Source organism: Parasteatoda tepidariorum, chromosome 2 (genome assembly GCF_043381705.1).
Source record: "Parasteatoda tepidariorum isolate YZ-2023 chromosome 2, CAS_Ptep_4.0, whole genome shotgun sequence".
Taxonomy (NCBI): domain Eukaryota; kingdom Metazoa; phylum Arthropoda; class Arachnida; order Araneae; family Theridiidae; genus Parasteatoda; species Parasteatoda tepidariorum.
Genome location: NC_092205.1, coordinates 70,908,924 through 70,925,351, shown reverse-complemented (window position 1 = coordinate 70,925,351; position 16,428 = coordinate 70,908,924). Strand labels below are relative to the sequence as shown.

Below are 16,428 nucleotides of genomic sequence, written 5' to 3'. Positions count from 1 at the left end.
TTATTCGTCCGAAATGAATATTCTGCGTTCAGCAGTATAGGCTAAATACCAAATATTTGTATGTTGCATCTCTAATTTAGTAGCAGCAATCGCTCTTTATTTTTTAAAATAAAATTTTTTTAATTATAATTTTACAGTGTTGAGCATAATCTTGTATCTCTTTACTATTTAAAAACTCCTTGAAAAAGTTTTTTGCAATAACATGACCCTATTTGCACAAATTCACAAAACCAGGACCCTGGTTGAACGAATTTTACTTAACGTTTATTTTACATTCACAAATTACAAGTAATTTTTTTCACAATTTTACAAAAACGGACCTTTCACAAAATGTCTGGACAGACCCCTGCCATTATTATTATTTTTTTTAAAGAATCATAAATTTTGCTTCAGAATTGTTTATCCCTTGTTTTCAGTCTAAAACCTCAATCCCGAAACCAATAACTCAATGTAAACTCAATGCATTCGGCACTATGATTATGTAAACAGGGTGCATGGAGCTTTTAAAAAGTGTTCGATTTTAACTTTTAAAAGGCCTTAAAGGTATTTTTTTTCATTGGGTGTTTTTAAAAAGTGCTTGATTTTTTCCCGATTTTTAAAGTGAGTGCTTATGCTATTCTATTTATAGATCTGTACCGTAATTTTTGAATTTGACTTGGGAACCATTCATTAATAACGTATTTTCATGTGGGTCCAGAATAGTCAACAAAGTTTCATCACCTCATAATTTCCATCCCCCTTTTATTCATTAAATTTAGTTAAAATAAGAATTAAATGAAATTTTTAATGGTTGGATATTTGTCGTATGGGCCATCCACTAATTGCATAAAAATGTTAAACTTATTGTTCTTTAATACTACTAAAATTCTCAGTGCTTTTAAATTATTTTATGAAAAAACTCCACTAAATTAAAATTTTGATCTATCGAGGCAAGATTTTCTTTTAAAAAAAGTTTTAAAGTGAGGGGCTTTTTACTATTTTAACATTTAGCAAGTTCAGTAAAAATTCTTATGTTAATTCACATTTGTTATTCCAAAAAACTTAAATTCATCTCTTAATCATTGAAATAAAAAATTCAGTAATCTCAGATTTGTTAAATATTATGAATGTAGGGTTCATATAGTACTTCTGACTACCCTTACTTATTAAATTTACTTTTCAAAATTATTAAAACTTTTTAAGTAGCAAATTTTAATAAAATTTCAATAGGGGCCATTCACTAATCTACATTATTACGAATTTATTAAGTTTTCTTGGTTTGCTTAATTCTTTACATATCTTCATATCTCAATATGATCAAGAATATTAATCTTGTTAATGACTTGTTGAATATGGTCTTATAAGTATTTTCCATTTAAATCCAAAAAATACGCCCGATAACTTTCATTAAATTATACTTTAACTAATTAACAACAACTTAATATTGAATGTATTTAAAATTCTGCGTAAATTGCTTTTATAGTGGTTAATATAATCAAGAAAAGGAGTTCTTTGTCAGAAACTAGTTATTTTATCATGATCATGTAAAGTTTTATGATCTATCCTATTTCTTCAAAAAAAAAAAAGTGCTTAAAATTATTTTTAGAGTGCTTAAAGTTGCTTATTAGTTAAAATTTCCCTACGCTCTTTCTGTTCGGTACGGATATTAAAGCTACGATCTAATTTATTTTTTACTGCAAATCGGTCCTCCATAGCTATTTTAATTTACTCTTTCTCTACCTTTGTACGAGTTTTGGTTCGAATTTTGAGATTTTTTTTAAAAAAAAAAAAAAAAAAAGGAATAAATTAATGGANAAAAAAAAAAAAAAAAAAGAAGTATTTTATCTCATAGACACGTGTATTCTAGCAAGTCGTTCTTTCGTTTAGTTCATTTATTTTTATGGCTCATCAAACAAAGGTATTTCCTGTTCTTTTGTGAGTGTTTGGCCTTGTGGTGGCTTATGTAGTTACCGATCCTCTGTCACGAATGCCGTTCATCATTGGCTTCTTAATAGACATTTGGAGTGAGAAAGTGTTACCTGTGGCGCAGCAGAATTTCGGATCGTGCAGTTTCTTCCCATTCATAACTTTGCCTCCTAAACATAACTGTTATAAACTATGTAATTACTGTTATATTAGTCACAGCAGCTGAGAAGGGCGTTGTTAGGAAATTCTGAAGGCTTTATTTGAATAGTGGGCCAACTCGCCTTATTAAAAGAAATGGTGTTAGAGTTTCATTTTGATTTGTGCTGCCTTACACCACAATTCAGGAGGGAAAGAAATGCAGGCATTAGACTTAAAGGTTCTGGACCTCAAAATGTCAAAAAATGGATTGGGTCAACGAAGAAAATAAGACCTTCAAATTTAATATAAGAATAGCCTGCAAGCTTAAGAATGATTTACGTTTACGAACTATGATTCCCCCTTTTTTCTTTGTCTTTCTTTTTTATCGTTCTTATTTTCTTTCTTTTTTTTTCTTTCAAAATTACGTGAAAGTTACGTTTAAATTCTTTCCCTTTGTATGTATTATGTTTTTAGTAGCTTGTTGCTCCTATAAGTGATGTCATTAGTGTCATATAGGTAATTAGATATGTTATCGATATCTTAAGCTATCGTTACTTGTAGTTAAGGATAGTTTGTAGTTACCATACTTGCGAATAAAATATCTCCCTCAGTGGATTAACCATAACATACGGTTCCCACTATATCCAAATAAAGCTTTAATAGAGCCCAGTATTGCTTCACTAATACGTAGGATTTTCTTGCTGTATTATATTGCAATGTCTTGACTAATGCATCTCGGTGTTGTGATCTTTTTATTTGTTAGAATATTATACCCATGTAATGGTTTGATATATCCAAATGAAGCTTTAATAGAACCCAGTGCTGCTTCATTAGTACGCAGGATTCTCTGGCTGTAATATATTGTAATGTCTTGACTAATGCCTCTGTTAGAATATTATACCGATGTAATGGCTTGATATATCCAAATAAGGCTTAAAAGCCGGCTGGGTGGCGCAGTTGGTTTGTCGTCGGCATTCTGGGCCCAAGTCTGCGGGTTCGATCCCGGCCCAGACACCGGATTTTCGGGATGCAGAAAATCCTCAGCTGCCATGTCGTGTGATTATGCGGCATGTAAAAGATCTCTGGAGTGCCTTATTGGCTCTTGGCATTTCCGGCAAAACTAAATTCCTAGTGCACTTTAGCATTCAAATAGTCTCGGGGCTGCCATCTAGTGTGGCAGAAACTAGACGTCCAAATTAACATGGCCAACGGTATCTCTCCCGTTGTGGCGGTCCTGAAAGAGTGGATACCACTTCTGGAGAACGCACTAGGTCTGCTCATCGGGAAGACTGATTGTGCAGCTCATAGGAAATAAAAAAGCTTTAAAGCCCTGTCCTGCTTCATTAGTACGTAGGGTTCTTTTAACTGCTTTATACCGTAACATCGCGACTACTGCTTCTCGGTGTTTTAATCTTTTTATTTGTTAGAATATTATATCCATGTAATGTTTTGATATATCTAAATAAAGCTTTGATAGAATCCAGTTGCTTCATCGCGCCTACTGCTTGTCGGTGTTCTAAAATTTTTAATTGTATGAAACTGTAAAACAGAATGTGCTTTAACTGCAAAAAAAAAAAAATTGCTCTTTTGTTAATTCAAATATATCATTGGTGTTGTTTTCTTAAATGTTGGCTTGTTGATGTCAAAACTAAGCTGTGATTTATGCTTTGTATCCATTGAATGAGACTCGTTTTCACGCTGTTCTGAAAAAGAGGTAGAATGGAGAAAAATAATCTATCCTTAAACGCTTGACAACCGGTGTTACTTAACGCGTGTCAGCCAGCCCTCTTATTTGTATGCGTGGCTGGTGACTGTGCTTTGTCATTTACATAGCATGCGCTTTCCACATTCCGATCTCGTTTCGATTACAGTCCTCTGCGACGTGATCTATGACTAAATCGTCTTCGTTGATATTTCCGGAAAAATATCTGTCTCTATTTCAATGTTTTTTCCAATAGTCTTGCGTTAGTAAAAATCGTTTTTATGAATGATTTCTAAGCTTTGTTTTGAATGAAGGTTGAGATGCGGTGGTACTTCGTATGATGTAGCAAAGGAACAAAAGATAAATATACGGTATTAATAGATAGAAAAAAAATTAGTTTGGGGTCGTTCATATATTACGAAAGAATGCATAAAGCAAGCATAAAAGTTTAGAAACGTGTATACCATAGTTTCACTTGTATAAACGAGAGTGTCCCCAGTGTCTAAATAAAATAAAAAATAAAAAAATGGTATTTAGATGCTAAGGTAGTTTCTTTTTTATAGAACCGAAAATATGGTATGTCCATTTCTGTACCTTTATTTGTGCTTTATTCATAAGCACACAATATATGCCTTACCCTCATTTGGATTTTAAACATGTTTTTGGCACTTTTGACATCTCTTCCTTGTGAACCAAAAATAAACAAACCCTCTCCAATACTTGCTAGAAAGTCTCAGCACCCTTTGTTTTTTGCATTAACTTTTTCTGTAGTAATTTAATTTTAAGATTAAATTAAAATTACAGGTGTAGCTTCGCATAAAATAAAATTCGCATTTTATTTTTTTTTACAAAATTTTAAAACTATTTATAATTTTTTTTTCTTTCTAACTTTTCCTTTTCGCTAATTTAACTTTTATTTTGAATTATATATTTTTCCTAGTGTTTTGAATTTTTTTTTCGTTTAAAAAAATTGAAAATAAGGAGTGTATAAGGTCGTACGTAAACATTGCTCACATCCTTACCTCACCTTGCTAGCTAAAGTAAGCACTAACTCCCACCTTCTATAGGTGTTTACATATAACTAACTCCTTCTTTAAGTGATTGTAGAAAAATGTACTCATTGTGCGGCAGCGTGGAAAATAACCTTTATGATCCAAATAACCAGAGCTGCCAACTTTTTGTTTTGTTTTGTTACGGAGAATCCTTAATATTTCATTTTTCTGTATTGAATTGTAATAAAGCATCTAAATTTATTTTTTAACTGTAACATTTTTACGGCTTCGAATTTTTTGGCCCTCAATAAATAACGATTTTGAATTTTAGTGTTAAAATTTTGCGAATTATGTACGTTTTCATTTTAGAAATAGGAGAAACGTAAATTTTATTATTTGGATAATGTTAGTTATTTAATTGGTAATGATGGATTTTATTATATTTTAATTCATTTCATCATGCATACTTTTAAATTATTCGTTATATTATTATTTATTTTCACTTTTTTTAAAATTTTTTTTTTTATTTTTGTTCCACAAGGGGACTCTAACCTATGAAACGTCTAACACTGAGGATATTTTATGTCAGCACTGTGATTGGTGCGAGCTGGATGCGGAATTCGTATTGTCCAGCCATCGCCGGGATTCGAACCCGGTTCACCTGATTGGATGGCGAATGCTCCAACCTCTAATTCACCGCGGCTCCATTTTTTCACATTAAATAATATCAAAATAATTGATAGTCTTTGGACAATCACGACTGCTACTAAATTTTATTTATATGTTTGGGGTTTCGCCAAAAGATACTCAATCATTTAGGGTTCCAAAAAAAATTGTGAACTAGAGACCGTAAATTCCTTCCACTTCAATTCTAGAATCTCAAAGTGGATAACCACTATGTCACTCTAACCTCATCACTTTTTCCTTCTGTCTCTCTTTTCCATTCTTGCTTGTTTAATGTTGGATTAGCTCTCTTGTTGACTCTATCACCAGCATCTCTCTAAGATTTTCTTGAACTTAGTCTAGAAATATGTTTTCCTATCAGTAGTCTTCCCCCATTCCTCTGAAGATGACTCATATGCCAAGAAGCCTATTCGAGATACGGTTTTAAGCATATTTTTTATTATCTTTCCTATGCTCGGATATCATCTTTTGGGGAAGGAACTCTGGATTGTTTATTTATGTGGTGTGTGCATAGAATATTTATGATTTCATTTTATTTCGGCATTGGTTTGAAAAAAAAAATTTATGGCCCAGCAACTCTATAAGTATAGACTGAGTTTGATAGTATTCCTGTGGGAATAGCATTTCTGGATGTTTGACAGACCGCTCACGATTATACTGGTGTTTTTCCTTTTTTGCCATGAAATATTTCAAATCTAAACCAGTTGTATATAGTTCTTACTACTGTAATTAAGTAAATTTTTGTAAGATATCTATCCTCCTTGTCCAACGAATAATATCGGTGTGAGATTTTTAAAAAATAAAATTTCTTTGTTGATGATCAACCTATTAAAAACCAAAGTAGTGTGTGCTTAATCCCGTTATATGTGCAATATTCCTAACATAAAGGAATGAGTAAATTAAATCCTGGTTCCTCTCTGATTAGCATTAAACAAAGCATTTTTAAAAAATTTTCTAAGCATTATCCTTCCTAGTTCTCTTATCTAGCATAGTGTTTCCCCCCACCCCCCTAAAGTGTTAATTTTTTTCCTTCATAATAATAAGATTTTTAGATTTGAGTTGTATCACCTTGCAATACGCATTGTATCGGTACGGTAATATTATTTTAACATCATAACCACCAAATAATATATTTCTTTGTAAATGGTATGATGCAAATTTTTTTAAAATTCAAGTAATCACGAATTGTTGCATCTGGTATGTACGCGAACCCAACACTAAGACCTAAAAATAATGAACTGAAACTAATTTCTCGAAAGTTTGGTACTTTAATTTTTCTTAAAAAATAAAATTGAAAGACAGAGAAAACAAGATATCTTAATTATTGTAAATAATATTGATTATACATCATTGTTTGGAAATTGTTTTTCTGTATGATATGTTCTGTTCGGCTATCGGTGCAGGTCAAATTATTACAATAAATAGAATCCCCCCCCCCCTCTCTAGTTTCAAACTTGCGATAAGTTTGGAAATAAAACTTTTAGAAGTCACGAATAATTTTAAGAAAAGGTTCATATGCATGTTTAAAGACTATTTGCAATTTTATAGCAAAACTAGGTTGTGTTAGTGCTAGAATTTTAGAATAAGTTTAGTATAATATTAGCCAATTTTCCAGTTGTGTAGGTTATGTACAGAAAAAGGTTTTTAAATTATTATTCCATAATTATGTTAAAAATAAAAATGATAAAAATGACACACTAGTTTGCGTAAAATGTAAAATAATGACTTTTCAAATAAAATTATATTTAGTTAATGCCGTGTAGATTCAGACTTAATCCTGCCAAATAAAAAATGGTCTTACGCTGATCTGAGCAAAAGTATCTAAACACTCAGTAGTATGGAGTTGTTAGAGTTTTGACGCATACATTAATATGCTGTTAATCTACCTTTTGCATTGAGGACAGGTTGCACGCATGTCGGGGGAAATTTTCCACCAGTTTTAGATAGGTGGCCATACGAATTTATTTTCAGGCGTTCGCCACAGCTGAAGTGGAGTACTGGCAATGAGGATGGTCAATTTGGCTAGCTAAATGATCGGCTTTTTAATTCTTTACAAAAGTGTTCTATGGGATTTAAACCGGAGTTTTACAGTTTTTGAACACCTATTTCGTCAAACTATGTCTGAGCAAATTTCGATGTGTGAATGAAGCAGTTATCCTGTTGGAAGAGAAACGGGCCTTTCTTTCCCGATATCCAGTTCATGTTTCCAATCACGGGAACTAATGGACCCAGGTCAAACCATGAAAAACACCCCTACTCTATGATGCGTAGATGGGTGTCCAGATACTTATAGCTAGAATGTGTATAACTGCGAAATGTTAACGCGTTGAATGTCATGGGGGTCACCGGTGACCGGCACTGAGTTTGTTCGTAATGTCACGGGGGTCACCGGTGACCGGAGAAGCCAAGATTATTAGAAGCACATAATTCGAGTAAATTTTTAGTGCTTTTAATTTTATTTATATTATTATCGTTACTAAAATGGTTTGAAGAAATTAATGCATTGTAGATCACACAAAAATCATTTTGGCCAGACGGGCAAGCCATGTAAAATTAGCGTGGCTTTCAACGTGTTAATAAAACATATTTTAAACATATTTTGTGGATGAATTGTTTCATGAATTCTTCTTATTGTCATATGTCGTTAAATTATTGTAAAAAGGTTAAAAAAATATTACATTAATATTTGTCAATAGCTATATTTTGGTATTTATTTTTTTAATTTTTAAAAAAATTTTTGTTTTTTATTTTTCAGTTTACTTTCTGTCCTTTTTGTGAATTATAGTATTTGGATTAATGTAGAAATTAAAGAACTCAACGTTTTATGAAAAAAGGTAAGAAATTGCATTATAAAATATATATGTATAATAGCATAAAAAACGTATGGACTTGTGCTATTATATTCTTTTAATTGTGTTTCATTTTTAAAAAAGTACAATATTTTTAATGAAAGCAATGCTTGCTTACTGGCGAAGGAAATAATTGTAGCTCCTGGAACTTTTAATTTGTAATTATTTTTCGCTAACTTAGAAGAGGTTTTTTTTCTCTTTTTTTTCTGCGAATTAATTTTAATTTGTATTTAAAATTCTTGGCGACTTCTCGGCATTAAGGGAGAAATTTTCATTGTTTTAATGTGCATTTTATTTAAAGTTTATTTTTTCCAAAAAAAAAAAAAAAAAAAAAAANTCCCTTTTTAAATTTTTTTTTTTCAAAAAAAAAAAAAAAAAAAAAAACTACTTTCTTACTTTTACTATTTATCTTTGTATTTTATTAATATAAAAAGCTACATTACATTTTATTAACGTTACGTAAAAAAACTATCGCTGTATTTTGTTAGCTGCTCCAAAACTATCAGAATTAAAATTTTGGAAGTATAATAGAAGATAGACAAAACAATGTATAAAGAATACAATGGTATAAAACAATATTATCATTCGATTCTTATCTCGAGAATTATTAGCTGTTAAACCTACAGTAAAAAATACTACGTGGGCCGTTTTGCTGCTCACAGAATGGCAACTTCAGAATGGTATAGTCTGGTTGGTATGGCGTTGGGTCCCTGTCGGCCGAAAACTTCCCGTGTAGTAAATAGTGACAGGTGCACTTTAAATCTATCGGGTCACCAAGTCTTTCATGAACTCATAGCAAATCAATATCTCTGAGGTACTGAATTGGAGATAGATTGTTCTCTGGTTCAGGTCAAAATTACGATCTGTGAATGGATGTATGAATCGGTTCGCTCTACGCATCGGGCTGTGATGTGTGTGTGGCTGAAGTCGTATTTTGGATATAAATGGCCCGACTTAAAAGCATGAAATGTATTTTCGGCCTTAAATTCGCTTAGTTTCACCAAGCAGGCTTGCTGGTATTTGGCAAGTGGCATTAGAAACAACAAACCATCACAATACTATAAACCAGCAGTTCCTAAAAGGTGTTTCTTGGAAAAATTACAAAGGGTTCCGCTAGATTAGATTCCTTTCAATTATTAATGACTTTTGAAACTTGTAATTACCTTCGCATCCAATCAATAATCCAGTTATTTAATATTTGAATTGTTTTTATTATGAATTCATTTAAGTGCTGATAAAAAAAACAAGTAAATTTTTGGATAAAGCATTTTTTTCTTCATAAAATTGCTTAATAATCAAAATAATTTAAGAATTGAATTAGCAGAAAAGAAATATACTTTTCTGCTAACCATTCTCGAAGCTTATGACAGTTCTTTTAACTTTAATTTCAATGAAAGAATGAAAATGTTCAGCTTATTTTTTATTAATTTACAGCTTATGCTCACACCAAGCACAAATTCAGAATCAGATTAGATGCCGATCCCGAAACTCAGAGAGTTACGCTTTTTTTTTTTTTTGAAACGTTCAATTAGATTTAAATTCAATCAATGTACTATTTGCTTGATATTTTGGTGGCCTTTACGAAATTATTTAATGAAAAGGGAAAATGCAAAAGAAGGAGCTTTTTTCTCAGAAACTATGATTTTTCTTATTTAAATGCATTGAACGAATTATGAAAAAGACGTGCATTTATTTATTAAAAAAAATTAATATTTCCTATCGCGCTTTTCTAATAAAATAAAATGACTAAATGCATTAATCTAGACATGTTTCTCCAATACCTATGTCTAACGTTTTTTTTTGTTTATTTTTTTAAAATTAATTTTCAGTTTTTTTTTAACGGAAACCACAGTTTGGTTTAGGATATTAATTTCCTGCTTATGCTTATACACCAAAAACAAATTCATATAGCAAGACTAGATTCAACTCCAGGACGCTTATACACCAAAAACAAATTCATATAGCAAGACTAGATTCAACTCCAGGACTGCAATTTCAACTGTATTATATAAATCTATGATTTTAATTTAACTAATTTGTGATTATTAAACTAAACTAATCAAACTAATTTATGATTATTATTGATAAAGTAAAGTTACATTTTCAAAAGAAAGTTTTATTTATTTTTTATTGTTAAATATGTTCACAATTGTCTTTATTATAGTTATAAAATCGGGGTTCCGCCAAAACAAAGTTGATCATTCATAGTTCCATTGCCGAAGAAAATTTAGAACAGTAGTATCTCTAAACGAAAGTGTTAAAAAATAAAATTTAAAACTACTAGCGTAAAATATTTAAAAAAGAAAAGTTTGAATTCCTTTCCTTCTTCAGATTCTTTTTCATTTAGTTCGTTCCAATGGAATTTGGGATGTACAAGTACGCTTGTTAGCACTGATATTTTCCGTTGGGACTGTTCGTGCCCCCAACCTTTTCGCTGAAGGATCGATTCAGAGTCGGGAACCCCGGTTTACTATAAATCGTCCAACCCAATTTTAACGTAATATTTTCGGGGGTGGAAGAGGGCCTTTTCCACTCATTCAGCTCGAACTAGACGCTCCTACCTGTTTCGAGAGGGTTAAAGCATACCTGGGGTCGTCCTGTCTCGCGTCCAATACTTCCCTATCGACTTTTTCCTCTGCGATTGATTTCGTTTCCAACGAATTTTTCTTACTCTCTTTTCCTGCCTTACCTTCTCTCTATCTGTCGCTCTCTTCAAGAAGGAAAAGAAAAAAATAAAAGAGAAGCCACGGGATTGACGTCACGGAGCACTCACTCCCACCTACCCACCTTCCCCCCTCCGGAGTGATCCTTTCCCGTGAAACAACATCCCACCATTCCTCGTTCAAGATGGAGGATATGACGGAACGATCCTCGACGAAGATCCTCAATCACTCCTCTCAGCGGGAATTATCTTCGTTGGACTAAAATATTCCATTCGTGTCCTTACAACCACTTGGGGATAGGTCCGATCAACAGTTATCTTCCAGGAAGTAACAGTTATCCTCTGTGTATGTGTGCTCGTCTGATCTCCCTAATACACCACCCCTGGAGGCAAAAATCCCGGCAATGTGATAACCGGTTCCGGTAAAATCCGGGGACTAGTGAAGTGTTGTGATTTTTGAACCAGTTTCGACAAGCAACAGTGCATTGAAGGGAAAGGATTGATTCGGTTAGGAGACAACCTCCGGTAAATAAGTTCTTTTGTTTTTCTCCTTTCTTCTTCATTCCCATTTGGAGCGTTCGAGCACCCGGCATTGTATATGAATTTGTGTATATTTTTGGAATCTCCGAGAAATTCTGGGTGAACTTTTTTTTATTTTGGTTGTCCCTCTCTGGGAATTCGGAATAGCTTTGCTTTCTTTCTTTTTTCTGGATTCCCTCATTAATTCCTCGTTCTACCTACCTCCACACCTGAAAAATCGGATGGCATCTTCCCATTCGAGGGGTCGCCCCATGCGCTTACCTGAAGATCTTTTCTTTTTCTTCTAAAGAACTATTTAAAAAAGATTCTTCGAGTCTAAAAATAAATAACTTCTGTTAAAAATAAAGGAGTTATTAGTAAACTTTATATTAAACGTCCTTTTAGTAATTTCTGTTAAAGCTGTTGTTTTTCTCAAAGTTAAAATGTAAGAAAATTGAGTACAGTTAACAAAATGAACAAACAACTTTTAATCGAAAATGTTTTTTCCCATGATTTATTTTAGTCAAAATTTATACTTTAAAATTGTGAAAAAAATATATTTTATGTATATGGGCAAATTTTTCGCAGGTTGTAACATAAAGACTTTTCCGTTGATTTATTTTATTCAAAAATTATGATTTAAAGACAGAAAAAAATACAATTTTGCAATATACAATTTTTAGAAAAAAAAAAGATAAAATTTTTAGAAAAAGAAAAAAAAAATTTTGGACTTTTTGAACGATTAGTTTCATAATTAGTTAATTTTCAAATAACGACATTTTAAATTTGCGTCTGTGAATGCTAATTAATGAATGTCAAGATACTTTTCCAGTAAATTTTTTTTTTAAATTACTAATTTGTGCAAATTTTAGTGATTTATATCTTAATGAAATTATATATTCAGGGATATTTTAATCAGCATTTATTTTATTCTTGAAGTTTCGGTTGATGCATCTTCTGTATTTTGTTTGTAAGTATCCTCTTACGGACAATGTAACAGTTGATTTTTATTTAGTTTAAATATTTTAAATTTTAAGAAAATTTTTTCGCTGGATCGTTCTTTTACCCTTATATTGACCTTCAAATTTCGTATATTTTAATTGCATCTTTAAAAAAACATTCTTGCAAAGAAGGCAGTAATTCCGAATTTACCTTTATTACTGTGGATTTTTCTTATTATTACACAAATATAAGGCGTTTGAAATTGTCTGACTTCCAGATTTTTGTTACGTGACCTCTTTTTCACGAAACATAATTTAAAAAAAAAAAAAAAAAAATCATGATGGTAAACTTTTTTTTTATCTTTCCTTTTTTCTCTTAATCTTTTCGAATTTTTAAGAAAATTCATTATAATAAAGTAATTTATTTGAAAATTTCAAAGAAAAGCTGATTATTTATCTTACTATAATTAAATATATTTTACAAGGATATCACGAGTGCAATAGTGGTAGTAAAATTTATAATTTTATAGTGGTAGTTATTAATATAGTGGTAATAAAGTCACATTTATGATTAATATAATTATTACTGTGACTATTAATATGCTACTACTGAACACTATTAATATAATTAATAGTGATGATGTAGTCTAATATGATTAATAGTAAAGTATACTATATTGACTAATATTAATATAATTAATAGTGGTAGTAAAGTAGCATTAATCCTAGTGGAATTACCCGTTTTAAGATGTTACTTACACGTTTAGATATTTGGTTGGACATAGTTCTTATACCGAAATATTTTCTTTACGAAATCTTTTAGTGGTGGTCACAAATGTTAAATGATCGAGATTTACCTACTTTTCGTTATATCTATTAAATATCTCTAGCATCCGTGGGAAATCTGTTCAATCCTTTTAATCATCATTTTGAATTTTAATGTTATTTCGAAAATTTATCTCTGTTAATTATTAATATTATTCGGAAAAAAAAATATAGTTAATGCGACTACGAAACTGCATCGTTGCTGCTTAGCTCTTTTGTGCTTGTAATTATAATGAGAGTTTAATTTTTATTAAAAAAGAGAGTTATACATCATTAAGATTTTCGGATATTAGAATTAGAACTGTGAAACTGTTTTAAAGCTTATTTGATATATGTGCATTTGAGGTTAAACTACAATCCTAATTAATGAACTTTTGTCTGCATTTCAATGAAATTCAAAATTTTATTTTGTGTATATAATTGTGAAATTCCGAAACTAGGTTGGATGAAGTAATTCTTCGGTGAAAATCACGCAACTTCTTTACTTCTTTGGTGAATAAATGTCCGAAATATTTTGTGTAATAGACTTGAAATTAATTTTTGTAAAATTTTAAAATTTATTTTAATATTAATAAGATTCGATTGGGATCGACGAATTAGAACGAGAAAAAAAAAATTTCAATGTTGGAAATATTGGAAAAATATACCACACTATGGCTAACACATTTATCCCTTGTTATTATTTGGGTAAATTTAATTATTTTTAATAGCAACCGCGTCTTTTGGTGCCTGGTATTTCTGACACTTGCTTTTTTTTTTCTCTGTAGGTTTAGGTATAAACAATATAATTAGTAATAACTAACAATTATTTCTAACATTCCATTAAAGCGATCATGAAAATACTGAATATCGATATTCAACAGATATTGTCCACATACTAATTTCCTTTCTTTCACATAAGCATACACAATCGAAGAGGCTACCGCTGGCGAATATTTTTTATTTAAATAATATGGCTTCTGAAGTTATAAGTTAGATGAATACTGAATACACTTATATGTGTAACAATAAACCAATTTCAAATTTGCATTAAATTCGTATAAAATTCAACCTTATTTTTGGTTACTGTGGCAAAATTAATTATTTATACTTATTTTAACTTGTAATAGTTAATTATAAAATGGAAATTTTTTGTAATGACCTGAACGGAAGTCAAAACCCTCATTACCCCCATGGTTGGATAAATACGTGATTTACAATCCAGACTGACTTTTTATGATTTTCTTTTCAACTACGATTTTAGCATCGCATTTTTTTCAATAAAGATATAGCAAGTATAGTGGTTCAAGTATTTAATTATGGTGTTTTTATGTTATTAACCCACTATTGTCGAAATCTGAATTTTTCAATGATATTTTATTTTTTCATTATCAAAACATCGTCAAGAAATTACAAAAAAGAGAAGAAAAGAAATATATGTATATATATATAAAATTATGAGAACTTTCTTTTATTAGGTTAAATTGAATGTTTCATGTGCCTTGAAAACATTTTAAACAAATCTCGTAAATTATTTCAAGTAACTAATTTCTACTTTAAAATGCGAGAAAGACAACTCATTAATTTTTCTTTTTAAAATATGAAATTTAATTGTAAATTTAGGTCTCTTTATTTTATAAAGTTAACTGAATAGTAGGCGACAAGAATTGCTGAAGGAATATTTTGATTCAACCTAAAATGGGTATAACAAAATAGTATAACCGAAATAAAAATCTAAGTTCTAAGGGGTTTTCGAGAATAAAAAAAAATTATTGGTGTTTATTACCTATAAGAACAAAAACTGCACTCATAAATTTTCATTAAATCTTATTTGATAAGGAAGTAAAAGATATTTTTAGAAACTTTTTTACGTAGTTTTAGAAAATCAAACTTAAGTTCGTTCAAAAAGTATTTTGATATAATTCATCATTTTTTACATTTATCTTCAAAGGAATTCTGCACTATGTTTAATAAAAATAGAATATTTAATTAAAGTTAAATTCAGATTCAATTATAGTAAAGATTAATCGGAGTACGGAAATCTGTTTTACAATTTCTTTTTAATGATGCTTTCTCTTGTTAATACGTATTTATAATTAATTCTACTTCATATGCTAAACCTTCTTTGTTAAAAATTCCGTGATTACTGACCAATTACTGTCTTATTTAAAACTTTTCTTACAGTACTTCTGAATTTTTAATTGTAAGTCACTCAGAGTCGATTTTTTTTGATTAAAATTATAAATGATAACGAAAAAGTTGGAAAATTTTTTTTTAGAATGATCCTGTGTTGGAGTCATTCTTTCATTCAATCTGTCTTATGATTAAAAAAAATATAGGAATTTTTTTATGTTGTGCAAACAGATTATATATTCTTTGTAAATTTCTATTTTCCTTTAATTCTTTTTTGTCCCTTTATTATTTCTTTAATTTAATAATGGTTAAAAAAAATTTGAAATACGTAGTACTTACATTTTTTCTACAATTTAATCTATGTAATTTTAAGTGACAAAATCAGATTTGAGGAAAATCGATAATATTTCTTAAAAATTAAAATTTTATTTCTTCTTTGAGATGGGGAAATATGTAAAAGATGAAATTAAAGGGCCTAAACTTATGACCATAAACTTACCTAAATTATTAGGACTATATTTTCCAGGTTGCAACTATCTTCCATATTTTTAGGATCAGGAATTGAAATCCGTAGAGAAAAAAAAGCATATTTATTCAAAGAAAGTACACTTTTGTACTTGCATTAATTTATTGGAATATTTAAGATAAGCACTTTGTAGTATTACGATTGTACTTGAAAATCCGATATCAAAAGATATTAAAGGGTTTATTTTTTGCTCTCTGTAAAATCAAAAGTACTAGCAATGCTGTTTAATTATTTTTAAATCTTTAAAACATATTTATATATTTTTTTTATGTGGCCTGTTGTGTCATTATCTCACAATGAGCTCTTCAATCGAAGAGGCGAGTGCAAGAACGCGTTAAGTGATGTTCTAAGTATATCTATTTTTCAGATTTAAGAGTGTGTCGTTGTCGGCTTTTAAGTATTGGCTACTATATAACTATACGTACTATATCTTTTTTACTTAAACATGAGTGTCAACTCCAACGCATTTTTCCTCTATTCCCCCAACCTTCTGATTCAATCAAGAATTCAATTTGGAAAAAAAAAAAAAAAAAAAAAAAAAAAAAAAAAAAAAAAAAAAAAAAAAAAAAAAAA

The 16,428-nt window shown here is 30.2% G+C and overlaps 1 protein-coding gene across 1 annotated transcript in view; it reads left to right on the top strand.

Annotated features, from left to right (window-relative positions):
* LOC107436424 (plasma membrane calcium-transporting ATPase 2) overlaps nt 1–16,428 on the top strand; it is a 174,325-nt gene that overhangs the window by 45,026 nt on the left and 112,871 nt on the right. Inside the window, exon 2 of the mRNA XM_043041787.2 lies at nt 8,177–8,255. The gene's annotated coding sequence lies outside the window, so the exon portion shown is untranslated. The remainder of the gene's footprint in view (nt 1–8,176; nt 8,256–16,428) is intronic.